At 46.9% G+C, this 12,511-nt stretch overlaps 2 long non-coding RNA genes across 5 annotated transcripts in view; one reads left to right on the top strand and one right to left on the bottom strand.

The window, feature by feature from the left end:
* Positions 1 to 12,511, bottom strand: part of LOC138741124 (uncharacterized) — an 85,029-nt gene that overhangs the window by 16,194 nt on the left and 56,324 nt on the right. The window lies entirely within an intron of this gene.
* LOC138741123 (uncharacterized) overlaps positions 6,645 to 12,511 on the top strand; it is a 53,223-nt gene continuing 47,356 nt past the window's right edge. The window contains exon 1 of the long non-coding RNA XR_011343341.1: positions 6,645 to 10,776. This is a non-coding gene — a long non-coding RNA (uncharacterized lncRNA). The remainder of the gene's footprint in view (positions 10,777 to 12,511) is intronic.

Here is a 12,511-nt window from a genome sequence, read left to right as displayed (position 1 = left end):
TGAATGCCCAACAAGTGGCAGCATCCCATTGCTTTCACACTTTAATCAGTCGTTTTTCAATGTCTTCATATATACACACTTTTTCAGCCAAGAGGAAACCCTTCACCTCCTCACTGTGAGCGACCTGTATTCGAGTTGGGTAGATTAACCCATATCGGACCCCCTGCAGGGTATGCAGTTCCCGAATGATGTCATTGAACACTGCCTGTGTGGCTTGGTCTACCTTTGCAGTAAGATTGGGAAAAACTGAGATAGTTATCCCCTTCAGTTTTACCTCACAGTACTGTGTAGGATAGCCAAGCAATCACTTTAATAGTGATGTTTGGCCACTATGGCCCGTGGGTGCTTTTCCAGTCCATAGGGTGTGGTGTGGTCAGTCCATTAGTGGCTCTTTAACCATCCAAACACCTCTTTTAATAAAAATACCGTCTTTCAGGAACTCCCCACTTTCCTGATGTTATTTCTCCAGGACATCGCTTCTAAATCCTCACATCTGTTTTCCAGCTTTATCATATTGGCGGTGAGAGTTTTAATTTTCTTTTGCATTGAGCAGATGTCATCGGTACATCTCGACATTGAACATTTTATCTCCCCAATGGTATCTTTAATTTCTCTCAGTCTGGTGTCACAATTTATTAGCCACAAATTGCATTTTTATGGTGTGTAGCTCCACTTTAAGGGCAGCCAGTTCTTCTCCAATACATATTCTTATCTCCATTTTAATGGTCTCTACAATGTTTTTATGAACTTCAGTCAGATTTGCAAGCTTTAGCTGCTCAAAATCAGTTACTTGTTCTTCCTGGACTGCAGTGAGCTGCCAGAGGAGACAGTACCAGACGAGGTTGAGACTTTAGACTTCTGTGTGGACCTCTGGGGCTGCTGCAAGCTGTCTCTACTTTTAGCCACTTCGACACTTCAAAGTCCACCCCTGCTATTTCAAAGCATTGCCAACTATAATCCAATGGTAGGACACTGCCTGGATTGCTGTTAAATAATACTTTATCATTACAATTTGCAGGAGCTCTGTAAGTTGTGACTTGCTCCATCAACTGAGCTCTAGCCCATTTTCTGCAATTTAACAAACTTCTGATGTCTCCTTTCTTGTTCTGATAAAGGGTCCTCAACCTGAAACATTGACTCTGTTTCTCTTCCTACAGATATTATCTGACCTCTTGACGACTCCCAGCATTTTCTGCTTTCATTTATGTCATCTTTTGGTAGGTGCGTAGCAATCTTGCTCCTGAATCGGGATGTTGTGTGAGGTTCATAGGACAGCAATCGTTGTGTAATATATTGTTGAAATTGGCACTTTTTGGCTTCAGCATGGAGTTGCTTATTGATGTTGTCAGTTTTTAACTGTTCTCTGCATGTATCTCAACATATTCTGTCCCTTACCTAAAACGTTAACTGTTTCTTTCTCCAAATGCTGAGTTTTTTTTACAGCATTTTCTGTCCACGACATTAGCTTGTGCTGTCCAAATACCCTTAATTAACCTACAAACCTAGTATGTTTGAAGGGAGGGAGGAAACCAGAGCATCCAGAGGAAATCCACACAGTTTCAAGGAGAATGTACAAATGCATTACAGACAGTACTGAATTTGAACTGAGGTCATTGGCAGTGTAATAGTTTTGGGCTAACCGCTATTTCAGATTTCCAATAACTCCAATTTTTAAAAAAAATTCACGAATGTGAAGAATTCCCTCATTTAATAAGGAATTTGAGTGATCCCCCTCACAAAGGAGTGAGCATCCAAGTATGTGCATCTAAGAAGTGACAGAGATCAGGAGCACCAACCTGGAATGCCATGAGGCTGGTAAACTAAGAGTGAGCACATGCATCAGGTCATATATGAAATCAGACAGCTCAATGAGTCCACATATTGAACTTTCTGTTTCAAGAGAAGAATAGTCTGTAAAACTCTGTAAGTATGGTAAATACGAACTGATGTTTTTCAGGCTAATGAGGCTGAAAAATACCACTGCAGAAGAATGTGACCACGTTGCACACTGTTGGAGTCATTTGGGAATATTTTACTCCAGGAAACATTATTAGGAGGACCAAAATCCTGCAGAGCAATAAGGATATTAATTTCTTAATTAACCCAAAGGCACATAGCAATAGGTGTAACATTTGGTCTATTTTGACTTAACCTTATTTTCAATATTACAGTATCTTTTTTGATGTTTGGTGAAATTCTTCTGCTGTGTAATTTTTTTTCAGCCTCACTGGCATAAAAAGGGATGTGTTCTTAATTATTCATGTCACAAACAGGTTTTTTGATGTCATTTTTCCTGAAACCATGAAATCCAAACTCTAGTTTGAGATCACCAACCTGCTTTGACCATTTTGCAGTCGTGTACTTAACTGCATCAGGAGTGGTGCCGGTCGCCGCTGATGACATAAGCAAAGTGATGCGTGGGAGTATGCGCGAATGTTTTAAGCAGGTGATGAATATCAGATGCAGAAGGAGGCAAGTGAGAGCATCAGAATCATCCTTGAGGTGGTGAGCCAATGAGAAGGTCAGAATGGTTTGGCTGGGTGGTGTTTGCCAAGTTGAAGATGCAATGTTGTGTCTTGTGGATAATAATAAAGGAAGTTGACTTCATGGTGTGTTGAAAGAATGAGTGAGTGTATTCTTTATTTGTTTGGAAGGCAGAATAAATCAGTGTTGTTACAACTGGTAATCCCATAAGTTCTCAGTATCTTCTAATTTAAGATGGACAGTGATGAGGATAAACCCCTTATACAGGAGCAGTTGACGAGGTCAAACTGGAGATACCTCCCACTTTTTATTAATAATGTGGTTCATGATCCTCCTCAGTGTGGCATTAGAAAACAAAGTACAGTTTATTTGTGGTGCGTCTTCCAGAGCAGATTGCCCGTGAAGTGGAGAATGTCTTAGTGGATCCAAATGGTAATTTCCCATTTGACATGCTTAAGGCAACTATTCTGCGTGTACTCAGCCATCTAGGGAGAATTTTGAGTCTCTTCACAATCTATCTCATCCTAGTAGAAGGGAATCAATCAAATTAATTATGGAACATTTTATCTGGCCTCATGTTAAACGGGATGTTGGATTATGGGAAAGTACCTGCTGGCAGTGTCAATGCCCTAAAGTTTCCAGACACACGAAATCCAAGCTATGGGTTTTGTTGTTCCGGATTCCCATTTCTAGCATGTGGACCCGGACTTGGTAGGCCGCTTCTGCCATCTTGGAGCTGTACTTATCTGCTCATGTGTGAAGACCAGACGACATCTCTGTGGAGACAATCGCTTGGGCTTTCATGTATCATTGGATTCCATCTTTTGGTGTTCTGCTCAACAGATTGATGGTCTCAGTTCAAGTCGGCCTTATTCTGAGCTCTCACTGATCTTCTGGGCACTACCCATATTTACACTACGGCTTACCATCCGAAGGCCAACAGCCTCATTGAGCATTTCCATCACTAGCATTGACAGCAGCTGGTGATGCACCTACATGGAGCAAACATTTGCCAGTGGTTCTTCTTGACGTACATATTGCTTAGATGTTCAGCAGCGAGCTAGTATATGGCTCTATGTTGACCTTTCCAGGTGGGTTTGTGAATCCGAGTCCAACCACAATGCTCTATGATCCAGCTAGTTATGCTGATCATCTTCGAGAAAACATGAGATTACTCAAACCTACTACTATGCGGCAGGGGCCGCCTACAGTGTATGTGCTGAACGATTTACAAATGCTCCTTTGGCATTATGCTGTTTGTAAACCACTTCAGTCCATTAACAATGGTCCTTTTCAGGTCTTGCCAGACCACCCGATGACTTTTGTGATTGACAGGAATGGAAAAGATGACACTGGTTCCATTGACAGGTTGAAGCTGGTCCATGTCCTGCAATGAGGTCAGTTCCAGAGGAACATTCGCACCCTTGCCAGTTAGACCTCACCTGTCTTGCAGTATTGTACGAGGTCGGGCCAAACTGTAAGCCCTCCAGACCGTTACATAGTGGGACAGTTCCATTTAGTCATCTCCTTGCATGGCTCGGAGGCTGGATGGGAGGGGAGGGGTATGTGGCTGTTGTGGTTACATACTTATTTGTGTCAGAAACGGTGCCAGTCGCCGCTGATGACATAAATGAAGCGATGCGCAGGAGAAAGAGCCTGCATGTGCAGATGTGTTAAGCGTCGGTAGTCGGGTGATAGATCTCGGATGCAGTGAGAATGTCAGAATCACCCATGTGGCAGTGAGTCAATGAGAAGGTCAGAGGGATTTGGCTGGGTGATGTTTGGGTAGGTGAAGAATGAAATGTTGTGTCTACAGTAAAGAAAGTCAACTTCATGGTGTGCTGTGAAAGAAATGAGTTAATGTATTCTTTGTTTGTAAGCACGATTAAATCAGTGCTGTTACAACCTCAGTTGCAATCTCATGTATGTGCCTTGACTGTTCTGCTGTGGAATTTCTAGCCCACTGTCTTTCAGATATAATGTTAAACAAAAGACCCTTTGTCCTCCCAAAAAATGAGAAATAATCGAGTAAAAATCTGATAATCCAGCACCCTTGGGACCAATAGACTAGCAGGTTTTCTCAATTACTGGATGTCACTCTTATTAATACCTATATATTATCATTTCAATATGTCACACAGCAATAGATTTTTCAGTGATCTAGATAAGTTTAAAGAGAGTGGGAAATGTACAAGCATCTGAACCTTGCCTCTGGAAACAAACCTACCCTTGTTCCAGATCCCAAGTTCTAGCTGCACACCCAGACCTCATTCTGAACTAAGGCATGTGCCAGATGGCAGACGATTTGAATTTCTGAATGTTCAGATGCTGGAATTTCAGAGTTTTATTGTGTTTGGAGAATTTGAGAAGACCTGTTAGCCTTTACAATAGTTACTCCTCAGCTATCAGTGTTAAACAAATGACTTGCCTATTTCACATGGATGTTTGAGGAACATTACTCAGTTCACATTGACAATCATATTAGTCTCATGACAATAGCAAAACAAGGATGTTTAAAGATCCTAAACCTGACAGAAAGCTCTTCATCTACTAAGCCCCTCATTTCACTTCCTTCTGTATGTTTCTAAGGCATGGGCTACCAAGAGCAGACACAGGTGTTACGAGCCCAAAGGACCCCAAAACCCAGCAGCAACAGACATTCACCAAGACAAGTGGCTTTCAAAACAAAAGTTATTTATAATCAACTTCAAACATGAAAATAGAATCAAACATTAACTTAACACTATTCTTATATTATACTCTATACTAACCCAAATAACCACCTTCTAATTCTAAGCGCGTGTGAATATAATGTGTGTGTAAATTCGAGAAAAGTTCATTGGTTCACAGTTCAATCTCACTTCTCCTTCTTCCAAGTTCTCTGGTTGCAGGCAATCACCATACTCTGCACTGAATTTTAAATGTATAAAGTTCACCAGGCTTGGTGCTTGAAAGGTAAATGTTTACCGCTCAGGAAGATTCTTGTAGGGTTTGCAGAGAGAGAAAGATTTGTTGCTCCAGGATTTCCACAACTGAGATACCACCACTAGTCACCTCAGGGTCTCGTTGATGAAACTTGCCCCATCAGGGTCTTCTAGATGGTAACCTCTTTCTTCAAGCTACCACAGAATTCCATTCCTTCCTCTATTTCAAGAGAAACATCAGACAGATAGCACCTCCAGCCATCTACTGCTCTGGAACTTGTTTTCATCAGTTTCAAATAGTTTTCCCTGGATTGCACTTTTCAGTTACCACATACTGACTGACTGACTGACTGAGCTGTTAACTCTCTCTCTCTCTTCCAATTGAAACTCCAAAGAGATCATGTGACTCATGTCTTGCAAAATCCCCACCTTCCTGAGCAAAACAACAGGAGTTCTTTCTTCTGCTCCCATCTGTTGTTAGATAAACAAAATCCAGGAGTGACCTTTCTATAAGCACTTTGCAGAAAGGGTACTGATAGAGAGCATGACTCCAGCAAGACAATGGTCAAGTATTTTATGAGGTCAGTTCAATTACACCAACTTGTGAAAGGTGCTTACATTCTCCAGAAATCCTGCAATGTGAATTCTTCAGTCTTTGAAATAAGAGCTGTTTTAAAATGTGCGAATGTATGTGACCTACTCTAAATCTTATAAATTCTCCCCAAATATTAATATTGGTACACAGATATCAGAGATTTTGCATCCATGTTCCCTACATAAATTCATCAAAATTGTCTGGCAGTAAGACGGTCAGTGTTCTCTCCCAGGTGAATATCCCAGCATTGAGGCTCTAATTATGTACAGAAGGCTATGATGGGCAGGCCATGTTTATTGTATGTTTGACATCTGATTCACAAATCTTTGTTAAGACAAGAAATTACTGGGTGGACATATGAATGTTATACTTGATCCCAAGGGACTGCCTCAGAAGAAGGATGAGTAAACAACTGGCAATATTTGAAGTGTGGCGGTGCACATCCTCACGGCAAACCGGCCCCGCTTGTATTGCCACAAGGCGGGGTGGCCATGGGGAAATGGCATCATCAGAGGTTTCTCTCTGACTCCAGCATCCCTTCCAGCGCGCACCCTGGGCAGTGATTATGATGTCACAATGCACCAGGTGACTGAGCTCATGCTGGACGTGCTGAATTTGAATAAAAACAGTCGTTAACGACCCTCAACATGGTGGCTGTGTTTCTTCCACTGCTCACACCGCCACAGTGGTGACCCCGACCTGTCCAGATGTTTTTCTGGACTCAAATCACCATGGATTCAGTAGAGGTTAATGCTGTCTCCATAAAGCTTCCCCCCTTTTGGACCCACCGACCGAGAATGTGGTTTGGGCAGGCGGAAGCACAATTTCAACTCCACAACATCTCCCCAGACGCAATGTTCTATCATGTCATGAGCACTCTGGACCAAGATACGGCAGTGAGGGTGGACGACATCCTCCACCACCCCCCAGCTACGGGCTAGTACACCGCCCTCAAAGACCTGCTGCTTGGAACTTTCGGGCTAACACCCCAGCAGCGGGCTTCCAGGCTCCTTCACCTAGATGGGCTTGGGGACCGTAGTCCGTCGGTGCTGATGGACAAAATGCTGGCCATGGCGGAAGATCACAAGCCTTGTTTTCTCTTCCACCATATATTCCTGGAACAGATGCTGGAGGACATCCAGCTGCTCCTCACAGATGAAGACCTTGAACCCAAGGAGAGCAGCAGCCCGTGCGGTTGCCCTCTGGTGCATGAAGAGGGAGAATGAGGCAGCCCTCAACCAAATGGCATGACCAGGAGCCAGCCGACCGCAAGCCGCTCCCAAGACCAAGCCAGAAGGCCAGTTGACCTGGTGTTTCTACCACGAGTGCTGGGGAGCACAAGCCCATAAGTGCGGCCAGCCCTACAGGTTTCAGGGAAATGACCAGGCCAGCCGCTGCTGATGGCTGCGACGGCTGGCCACACAAACAGCCTCCTTCATGTGATGGACAGATCCACTGACTGCTGATTCCTGGTGAACACAGGGGCTGAGCTCAGCGTTCTACCCCCCACAGCATTAGAGACTCACACCCAATCTCGAGGTCCAACCCTGCGGGCGGCCAACGGCTCCACCATCAGGACCTACGGCACCCACAGGGCACAGATCCAGATTGGGTAGGAGATGTTCCACTGGAGGTTCGTCCTAGCTTCCGTTGGCACTGAGCTGTTAGGGGCCAACTTCCTCAGAGCTCATGGCCTACTGGTTGACATGAAGGGCAAAAGGCTGGTCAATGCCTGAACGTTCCACTCCACTCGACTGGACACAGCAGAAGCCCAAAGGCCCGAAATTGCCACCATAATCGCTGCCAGGGATGAGTTCGATGAGATCCTCCACGAATTACCCATCATATTAGAGCCACGGTTCAACGCCACCCTGCCCCAACATGGGGTCTTCCACCACATCACCACACAGGGCCCCCCGCTGCATGCTAGACCCAGACGGCTGCCGTCCAAGAAGTTCCAGCAGGCAAAGGAGGATTTCTCCATGCTCCAGGAACCGGGAATTGTCTGGCGCTCGGACAGCGCCTGGGCATCACCACTCCATATGGATCCAAAATCGTCCGGGGACTGGAGACCATGCAGGGACTACCGTAAGTTGAATGATGCAACAACTCCCGATGTACAGGACTTCACCAACCTCCACAGAGCAAGGGTCTTCTCCAAAGTGGATCTCGTGCAGGGATACCATCATATACCAGTGCATCCAGATGACGTGGGTAAGACATCCATTATCACCCTTTTCGAGTTCCTGCGTATGCCCTTCGGTCTAAAGAATGCAGCCCAAACATACCAGCACCTCATGGTGGTTGGAAAAGACCTAGACTTTGTGTTCATTTACCTGGATGATATTCTCATTGCCAGTCACAACCGCAATGAACACAAAGCCCACCTCCACACACTCTTTGCCCAGCTGACTGACTTTGGCCTCACAGTCAACGTGGTCAAATGCCAGTTCAACAAGGAGCCCCTCCAGTTCCTGTGGCACACCATTTTGGCGGCTAGGGCCATGCCGGCACCGGAGAAGGAAGTGGTTGTTCAATGATTCCCCAAACCCTCCACCCTGAAAGGCCTCCAAGAGTTCGCGGGGATGGTGAACTTCTACCATTGTTTTATCCCGAGAGCCGCGTACATCATGCACCCATTGTTCGTGCTCATGGCCACCAAAGAAAAGACTTTATCATGGTCAGAGGAGGCGGACAAGACTTTCATCGTGACAAAGGAGGCTCTAGCCAGCGCCACACTGCTGGTGCACCTGCAGCTGGAGGCACACACGGCGCTCTCCATGCCTCAGCTACGGTAGTGGGGGTGGGGGGTGTTCTCGAACAGTGGCTTGATGGACAATGGTGCCTGCTGGCCTTTTTCAGCAAGCAGGTGTGCCCGCCAGAGCTCAAATACAGCATCTTTGACCGGGATCTCCTGGCATTGTATTTGGCCATCCGCCATTTCTGCTACTTCCTTAAGGGCAGGCAGTTCACAGCCTTCATGGATCATAAGCCCCTCACTCAAGCAAAGGCGATGGCCAAAGATCCGTGGTCCGCCAGACAGCAACGCCACCTCTCCTACATGTCTGAGTTCATGACCGACATCCGACACAGGGCCAGCAAGGACAATGTAATGGCGGATGTGCTCTCCCGTCCAGTCATCAACACTCTTGCGCCTGGTCTGGATTACAAGCAACTGGCTCAGGCACAGAGGAGTGATGTGGAAATGCAGGGCTTGCGGACCGCCATCTTGGGCCTCAAACTCAAGGATGTCTGGGTGCCCAGCAGCCTGGACACATTGCTCTGCGATGTCTCAACAGGCACCTGGTGGTCCCGCCACACTGGAGGGCGAAGATCTTCAGTCTGATCGATGACCTCGCTCACCCCGTGGTAAAGACAACCATGCGGATGGTCATGGAGCGGTTTGTGTGGCACGGGCTGAAGAAGGAGGTGGCAGAACTGGCCAGGAATTGTACCAAGTGCCAGACCTCCATGGTCCAGTGACACACGTGAGCCCCCATCCAGAACTTCAACCCGGCGGTTCGCAGATTCCAACACATACACGTTTATGTCGTCGGGCCCGTATCCAAGGAGGCTCGTTACCTCCTCATGGTGGTGGATTGGGCCACAAGGTGGCCGGAGGCCGTCCTGATTAAGGAGACCTCTGCGGAGATGTGTGCCAGGATTCTAGTCAGCCAATGGATTGTCCGTTTCAGAGTCCTGGCGCACATCACTAGCGACAGAGGGGCACAGTTCACATCTGCCCTGTGGACTCAGATGGCGAAGCTCCTGGGGGGGGGTTCAAGCACCACCACACCACAGCATACCACCTGCAGTCCAACAGGTTGGTGGAGAGGTTCCACAGGTACCTGAAGGCATCGCTTATGGCCAGGCTCTCTGGACCAGACTGGGTGGATGAACTACCCTAGGTCCTCCTCGGGATTAGGATGGCACCCAAGGAGGACCTGCAGGCTTCAGCAGTGGAGGTGGTTACACCGCTTTCCCTGCCGGGTGAGTTTTTCAGCCCAGACCCTGACACCACGGCCACCGACAAAAACCTGCTGGCGGACCTACGCAGGCGACTGGCCTCCCTAGCTCCCCCACCCCAGGCATGCCATGGCACCTGGCCGTTTCATCTCCCCAAAGAGCTCGACTCGGCCTAGTTTGTTTTTGTGCGAAGGGGACAACAAGGTGCACCGCTGCAGTGACTATACAAGGGGCCATATAAAGTCTTGCAGCAGTCCGGCGGAACCTTCACCCTGGACGTTGGGGGAGATAGGACCATTTTATGGTGGACTGCCTGAAGGTGGCCCGTCTGGACTCATCACAGCCGGTACAGACGGCTGTGCCCAAGCACCGGGGCTGACCGCCAAAGTGACAGGACGCATAGCCAGTTCTATGGGAGGGGGGTTGTGTGGCGGTGCACATTCTCATGGCGAACCGACCCCACTTGTATCGCCACGTGGCTGGGCAGCCATGGGGACATGACGTCGTCAGAGTTTTCTCTCTGACTCCAGCATCCCTTCCAGCACCCACCCTGGGCAGCGGTTATGATGTCACAATGCACCAGGTGACTGAGCTCATGCTGCCCTTATAGGGGCGTGCTGAATTTGAGTAAAAACAGTCGTTAATGACCCTTATGTGGTGGCCACAGAAGAATATTTAATTGACCATGAAGTGCATTGGGATCTCCTCAGGCATTGGATCATTGGTGCTCCTTTTAGTCTTCTTCTCAGCTGTTTTTTTCCTGTGGGCAAATAATGAAAATAGATCACCTCTAAAAAAAACTGGAAGGTGATTATTGGTCTTACTATATCATTTTCCGAGAAAATGAATAGCACATTAAGCATGATTTGATACGAGGGCTCATTACAGCAAAATCTAGACTCTCAAAAGGCCAAAATTTCATTGAAGGGTGGAGTATTGAGTGGCTGGTACTGCTGTTGAATATGGTCAGGGCAAAAGTCAGCTATCTGAAATAAGTAAAGAGGTGTGGGCAGAAGATAATGATAGCAATGGGTTAAAGATATTATGCAGAGGGAATCCTCGCTATGACAGGTTTCCAGCATGCAACTCCATAGACTATGACTCCTAAAGACAGATATCCTTCAGGAGACTATAGCCCACTGGCAATATGTGCTTGATTGTCTGCTCTTTATGCAACATCCAGATATGCACTAAATGGCAATGGATGCTAGTACTCCCGACACAAGTAAGTATGCGACCACAATAGCCAGGCCCCCACCTCCATCCCAACTGTGCCCTCCCCTTCCCCCCAACATGGTTCTCCATGGATTAAAGCATGAACCATATGAAGAATCTAAAAAAAAATGTTTTGCATAAAGCTCACCTTTCCTTTCTGAATGATCTCTTGTGGAATTTAAATTGCAATTGCCCATTGCAAAAAACTGGGGTGCCGAAAAATCAAAATATCTGCAGGTGCCGGAAATCTAAAATAAAAATAGAAAATGCCATAATTTAAAAAGTAAAATCACAATGTTGGAGGAACTCAGCTGGTTAAAATGTGTACTTTTTCTTTGGCTTGGCTTCGCGGACGAAGATTTATGGAGGGGTAATGTCCATGTCAGCTGCAGACTCGTTTGTGACTGACAAGTCCGATGCGGGACAGGCAGACACGGTTGCAGCGGTTGCAAGGGAAAATTGGTTGGTTGGGGTTGAGTGTTGGGTTTTTCCTCCTTTGTCTTTTGTCAGTGAGGTGGGCTCTGTGGTCTTCTTCAAAGGAGGTTGCTGCCCGCCAAACTGTGAGGCACAAGATGCACGGTTTGAGGCGATATCAGCCCACTGGCGATGGTCAATGTGGCAGGCACTAAGAGATTTCTTTAGGCAGTCCTTGTACCTCTTCTTTGGTGCACCTCTGTCTTGGTGGCCAGTGGAGAGCTCGCCATAGAACACGATCTTGGGAAGGCAATGGTCCTCCATTCTGGAGACGTGACCTACCCAGCGCAGTTGGATCTGCAGCAGCGTGGATTCGATGCTGTCGGCCTCTGCCATCTCGAGTACTTTGATGTTGGTGATGAAGTCGCTCCAATGAATGTTGAGGATGGAGCGGAGACAACGCTTGTGGAAGCGTTATAGGAGCCGTAGGTGATGCCAGTAGAGGACCCATGATTCGGAGCCGAACAGGAGTGTGGGTATGACAATGGCTCTGTAAACACTAATCTTTGTGAGGTTTTTCAGTTGGTTGTTTTTCCAGACTCTTTTGTGTAGTCTTTCAAAGGCGCTATTTGCCTTGGTGAGTCTGTTGTCTATCTCTTTGTCGATCCTTGCATCTGATGAAATGGTGCAGCCGATATAGGTAAACTGGTTGACCATTTTGAGTTTTGTGTGCCCGATGGAGATGTGGGGGGGCTGGTAGTGATGGTGGGGAGCTGGCTGATGGAGGACCACAGTTTTCTTCAGGCTGACTTCCAGGCCAAACATTTTGGCAATTTCCGCAAAACAGGACGTCAAGCGCTGAAGCACTGGCTCTGAATGGGCAACTAAAGTGGCATCGTCTGCAAAGAGTAGT

The sequence above is a fragment of the Narcine bancroftii genome, chromosome 8 (assembly GCF_036971445.1).
Source record: "Narcine bancroftii isolate sNarBan1 chromosome 8, sNarBan1.hap1, whole genome shotgun sequence".
Taxonomy (NCBI): Eukaryota; Metazoa; Chordata; class Chondrichthyes; order Torpediniformes; family Narcinidae; genus Narcine; species Narcine bancroftii.
This window is presented reverse-complemented; position numbering and strand designations above follow the sequence as displayed.